The sequence below is a fragment of the Dermacentor silvarum genome, chromosome 4 (genome assembly GCF_013339745.2).
Source record: "Dermacentor silvarum isolate Dsil-2018 chromosome 4, BIME_Dsil_1.4, whole genome shotgun sequence".
Classification (NCBI taxonomy): Eukaryota; Metazoa; Arthropoda; class Arachnida; order Ixodida; family Ixodidae; genus Dermacentor; species Dermacentor silvarum.
This window is the reverse complement of record NC_051157.2, coordinates 201312284-201330077: the sequence shown is the minus strand read 5'-3', so window position 1 is coordinate 201330077 and position 17794 is coordinate 201312284.

Here is a 17794-nt window from a genome sequence, read left to right as displayed (position 1 = left end):
GGCAGACTTGGCATGTTGGCACGTGACTCGCGTAAGCAATGACTTGCTCGGCACCGTCTTGCAATTGAACATGCAGCCTAGGCCCACGTTAATTGATGTAGGAGCATCCTCATCGAACTGAGCAAGTACATGCGGGGTTTGTAGGTGCCGCTGTAACTTGTTGAATGCTGCTTCCTGCTCCTCTCCCCACATAAACGTGACGTCTTCTCTTATGAGGCTGGCAAGTGGAGAGGCAATACGAGCAAAACCCTTGGTACAACACCGGTAATAGGCGCAGGGGTGCAGGAAGTGTCGCACGGACTTCTAGTCCTTGCAAGACGGCAGCAATTTTGCCAGGATCCAGTCTAACACCGTCATTACTGTCCACATGACTGAAGAACTGAAGTTCTTCGAAGCCAAAGTGGCATTTCTCTAGTTTCAAAGTGAGTCCGGCAAACCGTATGGCTTGAAGAACGGAGAGGAGCCGTTTAAGATGTTCCTCAAATGTGGCCGAAAACCCAATTACATCGTCCAAGTATACCAAGCAAGTCTTCCATTTGAGGCCAAACAGGACAGCATCCATTAGTCTCTGAAACATCGCCAGGGCAGAGCACAAACCGAAGGGGACAACGTTGAATTCGTACAGCCCATCTAGCGTAGTCATGTTCAAAATAAAAGCAGCGCGAGAGACGGGCACAAACGAAGACACAGCGCTGTGTTGTGCCTTTTTTCATTTGTCTGTCTCTCACGCTTATTTTAAAAAAGACAATGTGTTCAGAAAATTCTTATTTTATTGGTAAACAAAAATTATACACAGATATACATTAAAAAAGCATGGGCTAAACAACTGCCTATAGGTGACACGATACATTGCCAGAATATAGAGGTGATAAAGGAATTTTCTTAAAAATATGTCAAAAGTTATGCGAGTCGGCCTAGGCCGACTCGCAGTTATGCGTCAAAAGCGAGTGACATTTAAAGTCAACGTCAGTCAGACCAAGCACTATGCAAACACCGCAGATAATACAATTAAAATATACAGACTAGCACTCAGTGGTACAGTGTCATGAATAGGAGTGCAAGAGTATTTGCATAACTGTGCAATATTATACAGAAAGTCCACAGTGTACTGGCCTAACTGGTAAGCCTACAAAAATGCACCCATGTGTCAGTAAATGTCACTTGACCTTTGTCAGATAATGTGCCAGCAGTGATAACATTGTTTCATTTTCTCACCATTATTGTCTGTAAGTAAGCACTTCTTGCATCAAAACCACAAGTATTACTCATGGTTCTCAAGTGCCTGCACCTATAACCATGCATGCCTCAATGTACAAAAGTTGCTGCTCTGCATGTTGAGGGGCATTCATTTTGTCAGGCACTGTACATTTTGTCATACTGTAGCTACACTTGAGATTACCATACCGAGACACTAGTGCCAACGGCTTCTCGCACCAGCCACCTCCACCTGCCCTTCAATTGTACCTGCACTTAAGCTTGTGAAACAGTGAATCAGCTTCAACCGATTAACAGACGCTGGCTTTCGTCATCCTGTGCCAGTGCCATCAGAGCACCAGCAGACAACACGGTTTTTAACCTCAGCCCTTGCTGGACCCTTGCCCTCAACATACACCTGCCCGGTGCACCTCGACTCCTATTCCGAGATCCCTCACACTGGGTCTACAGATGTAGATTCAACATGATGCTGTCAGGGGGCAAGACTGCACGCTTCATGTACGGCAGCAGGCTTGAGCAGCCCCAGCTATGTCCTCCTGCAGGCCCTGTCTGCCACCTGTGTGCACTTCTTGAATCAATGCCACACACTACCCATCCCTAGCACCACTCTCAGCCTCAACTTCAAAAGAAATGTTTGTACCGTTCACCCCAACATGGACTCAACCAGGACAGCCTGACACTATAAACTGCCGCCACGTGTACATACTTTCTTCTCATGCATCTTCTGTGTATATTATTGAATCGCACTGCATGCTAGAGGAAGAGCCTTAGCAGCAATGCGACAATCAGCTACAGCATAGCCGAGGAAGAAGAATGTTGCGAGCAAATTTGGATAGGAATAAAATGCAAGCACGACTGGCCTGAGCAGCCATTGCCAAATGCTCTCAGCTCCAAGGCTGGTTGGCTTCATCAAACCGTGGCCGCGGCATCTCCTTCCGCTCGACCGCCTTCACATGCTGTTCTAGAACTCTCTCTTGATTAGCAACCTACGGACATTCTTCTACACATCGTAAGAGAAGGGAATGGCTGCACTGGTTGTATGCATCATAGTTGAGCCCATATAACTAGTAATGGCCTTCGTGACATTCCCTGACCAGCTTTCTCATCTGCCATGGTCCCATTGGTTGCATCTGGTGCCCTAAACCCGAGACCTACTTGCCATCCTGGACAGCTCACAATGAAATGCAATGCACACTCGATGAAATTGCTACCGACAAGCCATTAGTGACCTTATGGAGATGAATACGCTCACCCGCCTGGAACCCATCTGAATTACAGTAGAGGCAGGCAGCTCCTACACCTTGCTGCACCTGCCCCACGAGTGCTGCTACATGAGCTGCTACATTTTCCACCCTGATGAAGTCCTCCTATAGAAATGTCTACTTCAACAACTTTCCTTAGTCCGACCACTCTTACAAGTTTCAAGGTGATTTCAGTTTGAGAAAGAGCTGGACACAAACAAAAAGCAACAAAGGCATGATGAGGGGTCTGCACCCCCTGTTACACGGTAAGCACGATGTACATACCTAAATAATGCATTGAATGAAAACAGCCTTTATATAGGTACAAAAAAGAAATACAACTTACACATAGATCTATCGGTGAACACACGAAATGAACTATTACATAGTGATAGATTCTTGTTTCATAAATGCACGAGTAAACTAGGAATATATTATACAAAAAACATCAATTGTAAACTAAACAGTTCTGCGTAAATGCTCAGGACACACCATGTGATACTGTATAGAAACAAAGTAGCGAAACAGTAGTGCAAAGTACTGGGGAAAATCTATGCAGTGCAACAGTTTGTACAAAGCATACGACACAGTTCCCTAACGATAATAAACATACAATAATAAACATACTACATCGGTGATCGAAAAGGGGGGAAACAAAGCATTCAAATCTGAGAAAATGAGTTATACCCTCACTTTACTTTAGCTTGTGGCCACACCAACAAACCCCAAATCGAAGCTATCAATAAGGTCGAAAAACTAAACGTTATGACCACAGCCCATGCATGCAACAAAGCAGCTCCCTTCTCAGCAGTAGTCTACGAGGCTTGGCACAGAACCATCGCAAGTAGATTTCTACAAGAACACCGATGTGCCGCTACTAAAAGTAGGACCTGCCTGCCTCTCAAGGTGCCAACATCAATAGCAGACTGGGCACAGTTTTCAAGCAATCCAAGGCTGTCTAGTGAAATAGAAAATATTGCTTGCAACTAGGAAAGAAGGCTAAGCTTTGGCTGCGCCAAAGAACTGCCCACCTAAGCAATGCATTTACTGCTAGCCAACAGCCATGACAGCTGGCATGCTCGCCACTGCTGTTCAAAATAAACCAACTGTAATTCAACCCCAACAACAGAAAATGGAAGCCCCCACAGATTAGTGGCAAACATGTGCAGCATCAGACGAGAACACTCCTAACAAAAGCTAATAACACTTTTGTAGCTTTTAGTCTGTGGTCCTTTCCCCAATTTATGTTGTAATTGGAAAAAATAAAGGCAATTTTCAATTTTGGCAATGCTAACCTTTTCGCCATGTCCAAAAAGAATATGCTTCAAAGGTACGTTAAAGAGATGATAGCAACGAACACAATCAGCAAGAGCATTGTTCCCTCGCTGTCGCATGAACATTCACTAATCGTTAACGCATGTAAGCCAGCGATACATGCAAGCCACAAGTGGATCCACACTAAAATCGACTGGCGCCCATGTGCAGTGAGAACACAGCATTATAAAAAAAACTTGGGAGTTTGAAAGAAATCAAGAAAACAATTAGAAAAAATAAAGGATGACCGTGCCATGTTGTTACAAGTGGCAGTCATACTTGTTTGCAATAGGAATTTTTTGTCACAGCTGTCCATGACTGAGCCTGAGTGTCGTACTGTGCCGCATTGCCCATTGCCTTGAAGCAAAATGGCCCATTCATAAGGCGAGTGATTTTGTTTATGCATGCATGAAAGGCATAGCTGCAACCTTCGCAGTGCACGATGGTCGGATGTTTTTATGAATGTTAAAGCTACGGGATCACCTAGTCACACAGAAGTTTCCGACTGTTAATGCAATGAGAGGAGCAAGACATTGTTGGTTTATTCTGCAAGAATGAAACAAGCCCACAAGCACAAGTGCGCTGTTTGTTGCTGGGTGCCAGACATTTTAGCTTAGTATAACATTGATGCAGGAGGCCGCACTTATAGGAGCGAGAGCCATTCAGCAGCCGATGACAATGTACTAAGCTGTGCATGTACTTTATTTTATTGTGATAAAAATAAACGAAGTTTTCATCGTTTGCTTGGGACAGCAACCTTTCGCTTGGTAAGGATAAGAAAATAGAGAGTATAAATGCTCACATTAGGTAATGCTTAAACAGAAAAACAATAATGACAGTCTTTCAAAAAGTTCTAATTCAAACAAAGTCTGTGGATGTCTGGTGTACACAGGATTTAGATGCACAATGTACTATGCAAGTAAAAAATTCGAGCTGCTGTCACAGCTTTAAGTAAGACTGCAGCTATGTCCCTCATGCCCACATAATGAGAAGCATTTGTCTTATGAACTGGCCAGTCTGCTTCTTTAAGGCAAGGGCCACACTGCATATAATACAGGATGCTACTATTTCGTGACATTCGCCGTATTCTCTGCCGAGACAAAAATATTTGCTGTTACAAAGAACTGCAGTGCAACAATCATTTGTAGCAACACTGGCACTGGCACGCCAGCTATGTTGCGCTGATATGCAGCTCAAGGTCCTTACACAGCAGGTCGAATATAAGAACAATGCAGACACGGTCGGAATGCATAAACTGATGAATACTGCCTGTAAAGGCGCACTAGACATTGTTACAAGATCAGGCCAACTGACTAACAAGCACAGCTCGAGAAGCAGCGGCGACCATTTCAATAAACTGTAAATGGGTGTGTTGGCGCATGAGAGTAGAAGGGCAAGAATGCCCCCTCCAGAAATTTTCGGACACAGGCAGATTGCTCCGTTTTGTCCCCATGCAAATAAGCAAGCCAGCAACAGGTCACAATGAATGATTGACCACAGAAAGCTAAGCAAAGTTGGTAGAAAGTCATGTTATGAAAATGCAGATGTGTAAAACATGAACACAAGAACGAGAACACAAATGCTGAATGTCGAATGAAAGGTGCACAATGGCCACAGCAGAAGGCTACATGCACGACAAATAGCGTTGCCATATTTTACCGTAATGAGTTGCTTAAAAAGCCTCTCACAACTAGGCGTTTACTTTTAGAACTATGTTACGTTATGAGCAAAAAAGTGTCCTTGCTGCCGAAGCTGCACTGAAGTTTAACGATAGCCTCCTATATACTTCCATGTCGGCCCAATGGTGTGAGAAGCGCAGTAGACAGGCAGTTTGGTGCTCACCACCACTCACCAAACCGAGCTCAGAGTACAGCAGACGATGGTATAGCGCGACACCCGATAGCCTTTTTTTCTGCGCAGCTTCACTTTACTGAATCTACACACCAGCAACACCTATACTGGTAAAAAAAACAGATTGCCATAAATTGCATCTGCTGAAAAAAAATGTGCATGAAAACAAACGCAAGAGATTGTTCTCATTTATAATAACATGCTTCTTTGCATTTTTGTTTCACAATGAAGTTGTATTACAAGCTACCCTAGCAAAAAGTCAATATGAAGTGTGACACAAACAAAAATATTGCAGCCATTCGCATCTACAGCTTCTAGATCATTCATGACAGCATATTCTGTGCAGACATTCTGATAATGTCTCTCTAATCTACTACCTTCAGGGCAAAGTTAGCAGACAGCACAAGTACTTAGTCAAGGTTGTTTCGAACAACTTCTCGTGATCACTGGGGCCTGAATACTTAGACGATCGATGCTTCCATTACACGATGAAACGCAACCACATTTATCTTGTGACTTCTTGACGATGCATAATAAAAAGAAAGCTGACAGATAGTTCTTCTTGCAGGTGGAACATGACTAGGGCTCTCAGTCAATGCAATTCACTGTATAAAAGTAAGCCATTGAACTTATACTGCGAAGGAAGGGTCTGTTGAGTATAAAACACCGAATTTGCTAGGACAGGCTGATGTGTCCTTTTACTGTGAATTGCCCCTGGTCTACTTCACAGACAGCAGTCGCTGCTTTACTATCATTGTATCCTTTATGCCAAGCCACTGCTTCAGCAAGGCAAACAAGTTTTGCCACATTTTAAGACTTCCAGATGTGCACACGCTACCACAATGGCTTTTTCGTACGCTGGCCACTGATCACAGGCAATTTGACAGAGTGCTGCAAGCCTGGAATGAAATGTGAGGAGACACAAAAATTATATGAGAGGCCTGTAACCTATGCACAACGGAGTCCCCACTGCTCTCTTAGTTCCAATGTTACCAGTGTTCATGCACATCAAGAGTTCACATGATTAACCACTGCTTGCACGAATACTTTCAACTATACACATTTTGCAAACTCTCCATTTCACCACAAAGGAGTCCTCTAGAAGATCAGCAGTCAGTCACTCTAGGCCTTGTATGTGGCAGTACATCTATGGGTGGAATCAAAACTTTTCTACCGAGTTCCCAACATCACAGATGTGGGATGAGCTGCCTACAGGGAAGAATACACACTGTGCCTGCAAGTCATCACTGGTCTACAGGTAGTGATTTTCTGAGGGTGGCGGGTGCTGGCACTGCATAATGTGAGGCACATCAAAAGCACAAGCTCCAATGAGCATGTGCTGACAATAAAAATACATGGAGCTTGTGTCCACATAAATTCCCAAGACACACATGTATTTGCCATCCTTCATGCTGACATAACACGAGGAAGTTTTTCGCTGAACTAAACAGTCTGTAGCATGTATTACTACTGTGCCAACCTGTGCTCGGAAGTACTGTGAAACTTCAGGCACTCTCCCAAATTTTGAAATAGTGCCCGCAGCATTTCTGACATCCCTGAAAATGGCTGTGGCACACCAAGAACACAGGTCTGAAAGCGCATGTTTTGTACTGAACTTCCATCTTTGCTTTCGCAGATGCTATGCGAGCAGACAGTCACTGTTCTATCCAAATTATGATACATCTCTCGCATAATGCACCTCTCAGCTACCTGCATCGGCACAAACTTTGCCACAGAAATAAGACGCAATACAAAGCCATTGCCATCTACAAAGGGAAATGTCGATGTTGCCCAAAGTGGACCAAACATGCATGTTCACTTTCACAAGTGCAGAAGTTGGTGAACATTAAATGTCATTGAGGATTCTCCATAAAGTCTTGACGTATGGGCAGCAAATTTGAGCCACAGCTCTTCTACCTCATTAATGCCACTTGCCGTAACAACATCTTTAAGCAATAAAAAAACTGCTTTGGATAGCAGAGAAAAATGAGCCAGGAAACTTTGTGCAAGCCCATCTGAAAGGCATGGAATACTGTAAAATAAAAGCCAATGCCGCCATTCAACAGCCTTCCAAAAAGAATACTCTGAGAGTGGTCGCGGTGTTCGTACAAATGTTACTGGTGGCTTGATGCTGCACAATCTCCCATCCAGCATTTTCAGCTCTCTGCCAATGTAGTAGGCAGATCCTACAGATGAAAGCCACAACTGCTGTTTTGTCACACCTTCTAATACACAATGCATATAGTCTGGGGGCAAGCCCCACACGAGGTCTAGACTTTTTAGCTTCATCAAAGGAAATGGCCCCTTAATGCCGGTGACTGTAGTTCTCTTATGCACAGCTTGAAGCATCACCTTGAAAACACCTTCATGCGTTCTCTCTGGGGCTGGCGCCGCATGGAATAGATACTTCAGTGTTCCTGTAAATGTAAGCACACAAATGCAAAGGCCATCTCCTAAACACATCACAATAAGCTACAAATTGCGTCATATGGCAGTATCAGTGTTCAGCGCGGGTGGCGATGTGGGCTTGTTGGTTGGTCATCAGGGAATAGTATTTGGATAGCGCAGCAAAACACGAACACGAGAAGAAACGAAGATGAAGACAAGCACTTGTCTTCACCTTCGTTTCTTCTCGTGTTTTGCTGCGCTATCCAAATACCATTTCAGTGTTCAGTTTTAGTAACAAACTTCACTCACATACACTAAGAACTATTCCTGCATTAGTGTCTCAGCTATCGGCCTTTGTCGATAGGGCATAACAAAACCAGATAAAATATGGTGATTGCAGCTATTAAAAATCTAAAGCATGCAGAGCATACCACCTAAACAGATAATGCGATATGGTACCATTAGTACTGGTTGCAGCACAGAGCATTGCAGTAATGGTGAGTTTTGGCAGTAGAGTGGAAAAACGATTTAGAGTAAGCTCTAAAGGCGCAAGTGGGCACTCATAACATAAATGTGCACGACTATCTCTGACATATATAGGACTGACAATAAAACAGAAAGCATAAAACAAAATGCACACAGCACATTGCTGTACTGTTATCGCCTTGCTGTCCTGACCTGGCCAGCCTCTTCATCATCACAGCTGACATCCTGTGTGGCAACACTGGGAGGAGGAACAACACGTTCACCTTCACCCCTCCCGTCTCCTTCGCATGTATTACTGGCATCAGGCATTGGTGGTTCACTCATCCGAGCAACAAGCAGCCATATCTGGGGGCACAGCACCGATACTGCGATGGAACACTCACCCGTACTGTTGTTCCAGGTGTTCCTCTTGCTTGGCGCGGCTACGGATTTCTTGAGGACGGAGCCGTGCTGCACAAGTGCCGACAGGTCCGACGATTTCCCGCCGATGCTGCTTTTGGATGACCGCAATAACTTCACCTGGCCACTCGGATCATCGACACGTGACACCGCTATCAGCAATCTGGGCGCGCAATATAAGCCACTCTTCGATGACCTTCCGCGGGGGCACAGCACCGATACTGCGATGGAACACTCACCCGTACTGTTGTTCCAGGTGTTCCTCTTGCTTGGCGCGGCTACGGATTTCTTGAGGACGGAGCCGTGCTGCACAAGTGCCGACAGGTCCGACGATTTCCCGCCGATGCTGATTTTGGATGACCGCAATAACTTCACCTGGCCACTCGGATCATCGACACGTGACACCGCTATCAGCAAACTGGGCGCGCAATATAAGCCACTCTTCGGTGACCTTCCGCCGGGGCACAGCACCGATACTGCGATGGAACACTCACCCGTACTGTTGTTCCAGGTTGGTTATTTAGACCATTCTTACTGCTATGTCAGGAGCGACGATCGCTTCCTAATTGTGGTGTTGTGCCCCAGTAGATGGCCACTTGTATTGACTAAGTGTAGACAGAGTGTCGCAGTGTTTTTTTGTGATATACTTTTGCTGCTCTCCGGAGATGTTGAGTCAAATCCCGGTCCTGATGCAGACAAGGTCCTAGCAACGGTCCTAGCAACCGTTCAAAGAATTGAGTCAGGCCAAGACGACATTCGGAAAGATCTTCATGCCTTAAAAAACTGGCAAGCGTCTGTGGACGTAGAGCTACGGCAGTTGGCAGCCCGACTTCGTGCACTCGAGGTCGACACCGAAACAATAAAAAACATTCAATCTAATTCTTCATCTGTAGGGTCACCGGAGTCCGTTCTTTGCTTGACTGACAAACTTAAAACTATCGAATCGCGCTGTGATGACGCCGAGAATCGACTCCGGCGCACAAATCTGCTTTTCTTCGGTATACCAGATTTGCATGATGAAAACTGGTCGTCTGCGGAAAAAAAAAGTGATAGAATTTTGCTCACAGAACCTTGGCATACGTATGGAACCATCGCAAATCGAACGCTCGCATCGCCTTGGAAAGTACAACGCCGGCAAGTGCAGGCCAATTATCACTAAATTCACACTTTTCAAGGACAAGCAGCGTATTTTAGAAAATGGGTTCAAGCTGAAAGATAGCAACTTTGCAGTAAGCGAGGATTTTTCCCTGCAGACGCGAGTTGCTAGGAAGAATTTGCGTGACTTCGCGAAATCAAAAGGCCTACCATACAAACTGAACGTTGATAAACTGCGAATTGATAATAACACATACTTTTACGACGCCATATCATGCGCAGTTGTTCAATCTACGCGATAGCTAGGAAGGAAGCAGACGGCAACTATTACCGGTCTTTCTCAACCACAGCGCCTGAAGGATGAGCCGCTACGTTTGTCTCTTGCCTATACTAACATACGTAGCATTCTATCAAAACAAGTTGAACTAAAATCGCATCTCGAAAACTGCGAGTGTGATATACTAGCTCTGACAGAAACTTGGCTTCATTCGGGTATTTCGGATCAAGAAGTTTTACCAGACACTAACGATTACGTTGTCTATCGCAAAGATCGCGAAGGTAAAAAAGGAGGTGGTGTTTTGATTGCCGTTAAAAATCGCATAACATCATTTGTTGTAGATATTCCCAGCCCACTGGAGATCCTATGGGTCTGCATCACGTCATCATTTACTAATTCATTAATTGGCGTCTGTTACAGACCACCTGACAGTTCTCCTTCTTTCATTTCCGATTTGCGCGCCATTCTTGATGCTATTTCAGAGAAGTATCCTAAATCCAATATATTCCTAGCGGGTGATTTTAACTACCCTGATATTAACTGGTCCTCTTCAATTTCCACCTCTCGCACCTCGAATGAATTCATTAAACTCGCCCTTGATTCTTCTTTAGTACAGTTAGTCGACCAACCTACCCGAGGAACTAACATCCTCGATCTCATGCTCGTGTCAAATCCCCAGGTTACTAGTGCCGTTACTGTAATTGATGGTTTCAGTGACCACAAAATCTTGAACCTAACTATTATCATCCCATCATATTCACGAGCCGTTACTCCTAAGCGCATCTCCAATTATAAGAAAGCCGACTGCACTGCCATTAACACTGGTCTCGAAACGTTCTGCGATGCATACATACCATCTTTTTCCTCCCGTACACTCGACGAAAACTGGACAACTTTCAAGCACAAGCTATTGGCACTAATGCATGCTCATATACCGCTAATTTCATTCCGACTTAACGTATCAAAGCCATGGTACCACAGATCTCTGAGAACTCTACAAAATAAAAAGAAGCGCTTGTTCAAGACAGCTAAGCGACTAAACACTCCTGCCTCTTGGTCGAAACAAAAATCCTGCGAAACCGCATATTGTCGCGCCGTTCGTAAAGCTAAGAATAAGTTCTTTTCTCATGATTTACAGTCCCTGATGACCAACAATCCCAAAAAATTCTGCCGTGCTATTTCCCCGACCTCCACTCCGACTAACGTAGCACTACAAGATGGAAACGGAAATTTGATTGAAGAAGAAAAATGTGCGGATGTCTTAAACAAATATTTCACATCCGTATTCACGAAAGAAGACTGCTCAAATATTCCTACCATTACTGATGTCACTTACAGGTATATGAACCGCATTCAATTAACAGTCGAAGGAATCGCATCCGTAATAAAAAAACTTAAAGTATCCACAAGCTCTGGTATCGACGGAATCAACACTAAGATTCTCAAACTAACAATAATTCATTGCAGTTTAATCCTTTACCATATCTTTAATCAATCATTATCCACTGGTACACTTCCACATGATTGGAAAATTGGCAAGGTGTTACCCATCTTCAAAGCTGGAAATAAAAGTGATGTAAATAACTACCGCCCCATATCCCTCACTAGCATTCCTTGCAAAATACTAGAACACATAATTGCATCTAATATTGCCCAGCATTTAGAAAATAACCAGTACTTTTTTCCCCAACAGCACGGTTTTAGGAAAGGTTTGTCTTGTGAAACCCAGCTACTAGAATTCACTCATGATCTATTTTCTAATATGGATGGTAACACACAGACAGACTGCATATATGTCGATTTTTCTAAAGCATTTGATCGTGTAGCACATTGTCGTCTAATTACTAAACTGTCTTCCCTTAATCTCGGTTCTCTAACTATATCTTGGCTCCGGAATTTTTTATCATCACGCAAGCAGTTTACATGGGTTAATAACACCTCATCTCCATTTTCTGACGTTACTTCTGGTGTTCCTCAGGGCAGCGTCCTGGGTCCTTTATTATTTCTTATCTACATTAATGACCTTCCATCTCATATATCATCAAACATCCGTTTGTTTGCCGACGATTGCATATTATACCGTGAAATTAAAACTCGGGCAGATCATCTGGTACTACAACAGGATCTTGACACAATATCATTCTGGTGCTCGAAGTGGCAGATGACGGTTAACGCTGAGAAATGCAAACTAATGACGTTCAGCCGAAAGCAGTCAAACTCGACTTATACATACTCTCTTAACAATAAAACTTTATTGGCAACGGACCACTACAAGTACCTTGGCATTAACTTCACTTCTAAACTATCCTGGGCAACACACATTGAAAAAATTACCGCTACAGCATCGCGCACACTCGGATACCTGAAACGTAATCTTCACGCGGCGCCATCTATAACACGAAAACTAGCATATCAGACATTTGTTCGTCCACAACTCGAATATGCATCGTCTATCTGGTCACCTCACCAATCATATCTAATCCACTTACTAGAGTCGGTGCAAAACCGCGCTGCACGTTTCATCACCCGTGACTATACCCGCTACTCCAGTGTGACTAACATGAAGGCTTCGTTATCGTTACCATCCCTAGAATTACGCAGGAAGATAGCCATTCTATGTTTATTCCATAAAATAATCTACAGCGCGCACGTAAATACTTTGCCACTATCAAAACCTCATCGCATATCCCGCAGGCTTCATAATCAGCATAGTTTTATTCGTCTATTTGGCCGCACCCAAGCCTTTAACGCATCTGCGCTAGCACGTGCCATCATTCAATGGAATGACCTTCCTGATGATGTAGTGTGTATTCATGATCACGCGGCATTTAGAAATAGAATACTAACCATGTATGACTGTGTTAACAATATGATATCTTGCAATCATGTTTATACATTATATAACGACATGTTGGCCCGTTCAAATATGTATAATACATACTAAGTGTCTTATTATTAGTGTTACACCTATGTTATCTCTCACATTTTTCCATTGTATAACACTTGATTTTTCAATTCCTTTTGTTGTGTGTTCTTGTAAAAATTTATTGTATAGTCCCCCTCACATAATCCCCGCAGGGGCGTCTGCGTCAGCAGGCGTTTGGTGTGTTGCGACACCACGGACCCGAGCACATGGGGGTTGGACCCTCCCGCGTCTAACCGTGCGTGGCTTAGCCGTGTCCGGGGAAAAGGGGATCCTGGAGGTTGAACCGAAGCCGGGAGTTTGGACCTTTATGGCCCCCCGGCGGAGGCAACACACCTCTTTGGCCTCGGCTTCACGTAGACGGCACCCCCGGACTGACCCACCCGGGGGAAATCGGTAGTTGCCTTTTCCTGTCTCTCTCTCTCTCCCTCCAACCTTCGTCTTTCTCTCTTACTTTCCATCTCTCCTGTCTTCTCTTCACTTCGTTTTACTTCCTATTTTCCAGGCAGCAAGGGTTAACCTGGTGTAGTTTATCCATCCTTGGGTTATAGTGACTATGTACAGCTGGCGTCTGCATCTCCTTCGGGTCTTGTAGCGTCCCCTTGTTGGGCTCGGTGGTGGGCGGCTGGCATAGTTACCGAAATCATTGTTAGCTTATGGCTTTTTCTTCATTCCGCCGACTCCCTGATCGCTCTCACAAACGAGGGCGCACCGAAGATATTTTTGAATTCCATGGCAACAGATTGCAAATCTTCCCCCGATTTCATGTGATCCATTCTGATAAACCCGAAAAGACGGTGAGAATGATCTCACCCTTTCTTGTTTCGAAAAGTGTGACGAAAGCTCTTGGAGCAGGCTACAAAGCATCGAAAATGGCTAGCGGCGACCTCCTTTTGGAGCTCCGCGATGCGAAACAGCACGAAAAGCTTCCTAACCTAGTGTCATTCGGGGAGATCCCAGTGACAATATCCCCGCATCGAACTATGAACACCAGCCGTGGTGTTGTCTCCGACGATGACCTCATGGAACTGACAGAAGCTGAACTGTTGGAAGGCTGGAGCGAGCAAAACGTGATCACTGTTAAACGAATCATGCTAAGACGGGACGGCAAAGAGATAAAAACCAAACATATAGTACTTACTTTTGGCTCAAGCATCCTGCCCGAGACAATCGAGGCAGGCTATGTAAAGCTACGGGTCAGACCCTATGTACCAAATCCTCTTCGTTGCCTCAAGTGCCAGCGTTTCGGCCACAGTTCCCAGAACTGCCGAGGCCGACAGACATGTGCTAAATGTAGTTCCGGTGACCATGCCTCTGAAACATGCGAAAACTCTCTCCACTGTGTGAACTACCCGCCGCGGTGGCTTAGTCAGCTAAGGCGTTGCGCTGCTGAGCACGAGATCGCGGGATCGAATCCCGGCCGCGGCGGCCGCATCTCGATGGAGGCGAAATGCAAAAACGCCCGTGTGCTTGCGTTGTAGTGCACGTTAAAGAACCCCAGGTGGTCAAAATTAATCCGGAGCCCTCCACTACGGCGTGCCTCATAATCAGAACTGGTTTTGGCACGTAAAACCCCAGAATCAATCAATCAAATCACTGTGTGAACTGTGATGGCGAGCACGCCGCATACTCGCGGTCGTGCCCGTCCTGGAAAAAAGAAAAAGAAATTGTAACGATTAAAGTAAAGGAAAATCTAACGTTCAAGGAGGCACGCAGGCGGGTATCCTACCTGCCAAAGAACACCTTTACCGAAGTGGCGCGTCAGGGGGCAGCGTCGCAACGGCTTCCGGCGGCTGTCCGGCCCGCACACAGTGAGCCGGCAGTAACGCCATCCGCCCCCCCGGCGGCTGCAGCTAACGCTGCTCCGCCAACTCACAAGAAGGGGCCATCAACCTCGGGCTGGTGGCCTCAAGGGCCTCGTCCCTCGAAACGAGGCCTTCCCGTCAAAACAACCGCTCGCAAGAGCGCGTGTCCAGCGCCTCGCAAGAGGCGATGGACACAACAACCTGCCAGACAGCGCCGCAAGCGCCAAAGGAGCCACGAGAATCTCGCGATCGCTCCAAAAAAGAGAAAGCCCGCATCACAGGGCCCGACAAGGGCTCTGTAAGTTAAATTAGTCTCTTTTTTAAACACACAGCACAAAAAAACACTTCCAACATGAATACACAAATAATACAATGGAACGTCAGAGGACTCCTACACAACCTCGATGACGTCAAAGAAATCCTACACAGGTTTAATCCTAAGGTGCTGTGTGTACAAGAGACACACCTTAAACCTACACAATCAAACTTTCTCCGGCAATACGCCATTTTTCGTAAAGACCGCGATGACACAGTCGTGTGGCTTCCGGTGGTGTGGCTATTGTAGTCGATAGAGGTATTGCCTGCCGGGAATTAAAACTTCATACGCCCCTAGAGGCAGTTGCTGTCCGAGGGGTGTTGTTTGACAAGCTGATCACTATCAGCTCTATATACATCCCTCCCAATTATCAGCTACATAAAACTGAATTCCAAAACTACATAAATGAACTTCCGGAGCCATATATAGTTGTCGGAGATTTCAACGCACATAACACTTTGTGGGGAGACTCACGTTGCGATGCGAGAGGTCGCCTAATTGAAAATTTTCTGTTCTCTTCAGGCGCATCATTACTTAACAAGAAAGAGCCTACGTATTACAGCGTTACACATAACACATATTCATCCATTGACCTAAGTATAGCATCGAGTACACTAATGCCATACCTGGAGTGGTCCGTTCTCAAGAACCCCTTTGGGAGCGACCACTTCCCAATTATGCTAGGCTTAACAGAACAAGATAGATGCTCGCCACACGTTCCCCGATGGAAGCTTGACTCGGCTAACTGGGAACTTTTTCGACAAATAACATATTTAGGCCGGGATGACATTGCCTCTTTTAACATAGACGATGCTGTGGCGTATATAACAGGTTTTATCATTGACGCTGCTGAAAGGTGCATACAACAATCTAATGGACTGGCTAATAAGCGTCGCCTGCCATGGTGGAACGAGGAATGCCAAAAAGCACGTAAAAAGCAAAACAAAGCCTGGGGATTGCTTCGCAACTCCCCAACAGCTGAAAACCTGATAAATTTTAAGCAAGCAAAGTCGCAGGGCAGGAGAACGCGCAGACATGCTAAAAGAGAGAGTTGGGAAAAGTACATCTCCAGCATAAATTCGTACACCGATGAAACGAAAGTCTGGAATAGGGTAAATAAACTAATAGGCCGGGAGTCACATCCCCTACCCTTAGTAAGTAGCCAAGGTGATGATAGCCTGGAAGACCAGGCGGATTGTCTAGGTGAACACTTTGAATATGTATCAAGTGAATCGCACTATACAGAAACTTTCCTGAAGTTCAAAGAACGCGAAGAACGGCAGCCCCTTAACCGCAAAGGTTCTTCGAGTGAGGCTTACAATCGACCATTTACCTTAGCCGAACTTAAAGCATCTCTCACATGTTGCAACAATTCGGCGCCAGGTGGCGATCGTATTATGTATGAAATCGTTAGATAGCTACACCCTGAAACACTGAAAACACTCCTGTCTCTTTTTAATGCCATGTGGGCGGCTGGGTGTATCCCGTCCTCATGGAAAGAAGCCATAGTCATCCCGATACTTAAACAAGGCAAAGACCCGTCCTTAGCCAGCAGCTACAGGCCAATAGCTCTAACAAGCTGCCTGTGCAAGCTGTATGAGAAAATGATAAACCGGCGTTTAATCAGTTTCCTAGAAAATAACGAAACACTAGACCCCTTCCAGTGTGGCTTCCGAGAAGGTAGGTCGACAATAGACCACCTTGTTCGCATCGAGGCAAACATCAGAGATGCGTTTATTCATAAACAGTTTTTACTTTCTGTATTCATAGATTTAGAGAAAGCGTACGATACGACATGGCGCTTCGGAATTCTGCGAGATCTTTGTGCGATGGGGGTCCGCGGTAATATGTTAAACACAGTCGAAAGCTACTTGTCTAACCGCACGTTTCGCGTAAGAGTGGGCAATGTTTTATCTAGAACATTCACCCAGGAGGCTGGTGTGCCACAAGGAGGCGTGCTTAGTTGCACACTATTTATTGTAAAAATGAACTCCCTGTACACAGTTATTCCACGCAGCATGTTTTATTCTGTGTATGTTGATGATGTACAGATAGGTTTCAAATCATGCAACATTGCTATCTGCGAACGACAGGTACAGCTTGGATTAAACAGACTGTCTAGATGGGCTGATGTAAATGGATTTAAAATAAATGCAAAGAAAAGTACGTGCATACTTTTCTCAAACAAAAGAGGCATGACACCAGTGCCAAATCTCACGATTAATCAAGAGGAACTATCCGTGAGCAGTGAGCATAAATTCCTGGGACTAATTCTAGACTCGAAGCTTTCCCTTATCCCCCATCTTAAATATTTGAAGGCAAGGTGTCTGAAGACGATGAACCTTTTAAAAATGTTGTCGCGCACAACATGGGGTAGTGACCGAAAATTCCTCCTTAACTTGTACAACAGTCTTGTCCGCTCCCGCCTTGATTACGGAGCTATAATTTATAATTCTGCAACGTCAAGTGCATTAAAAATTCTAG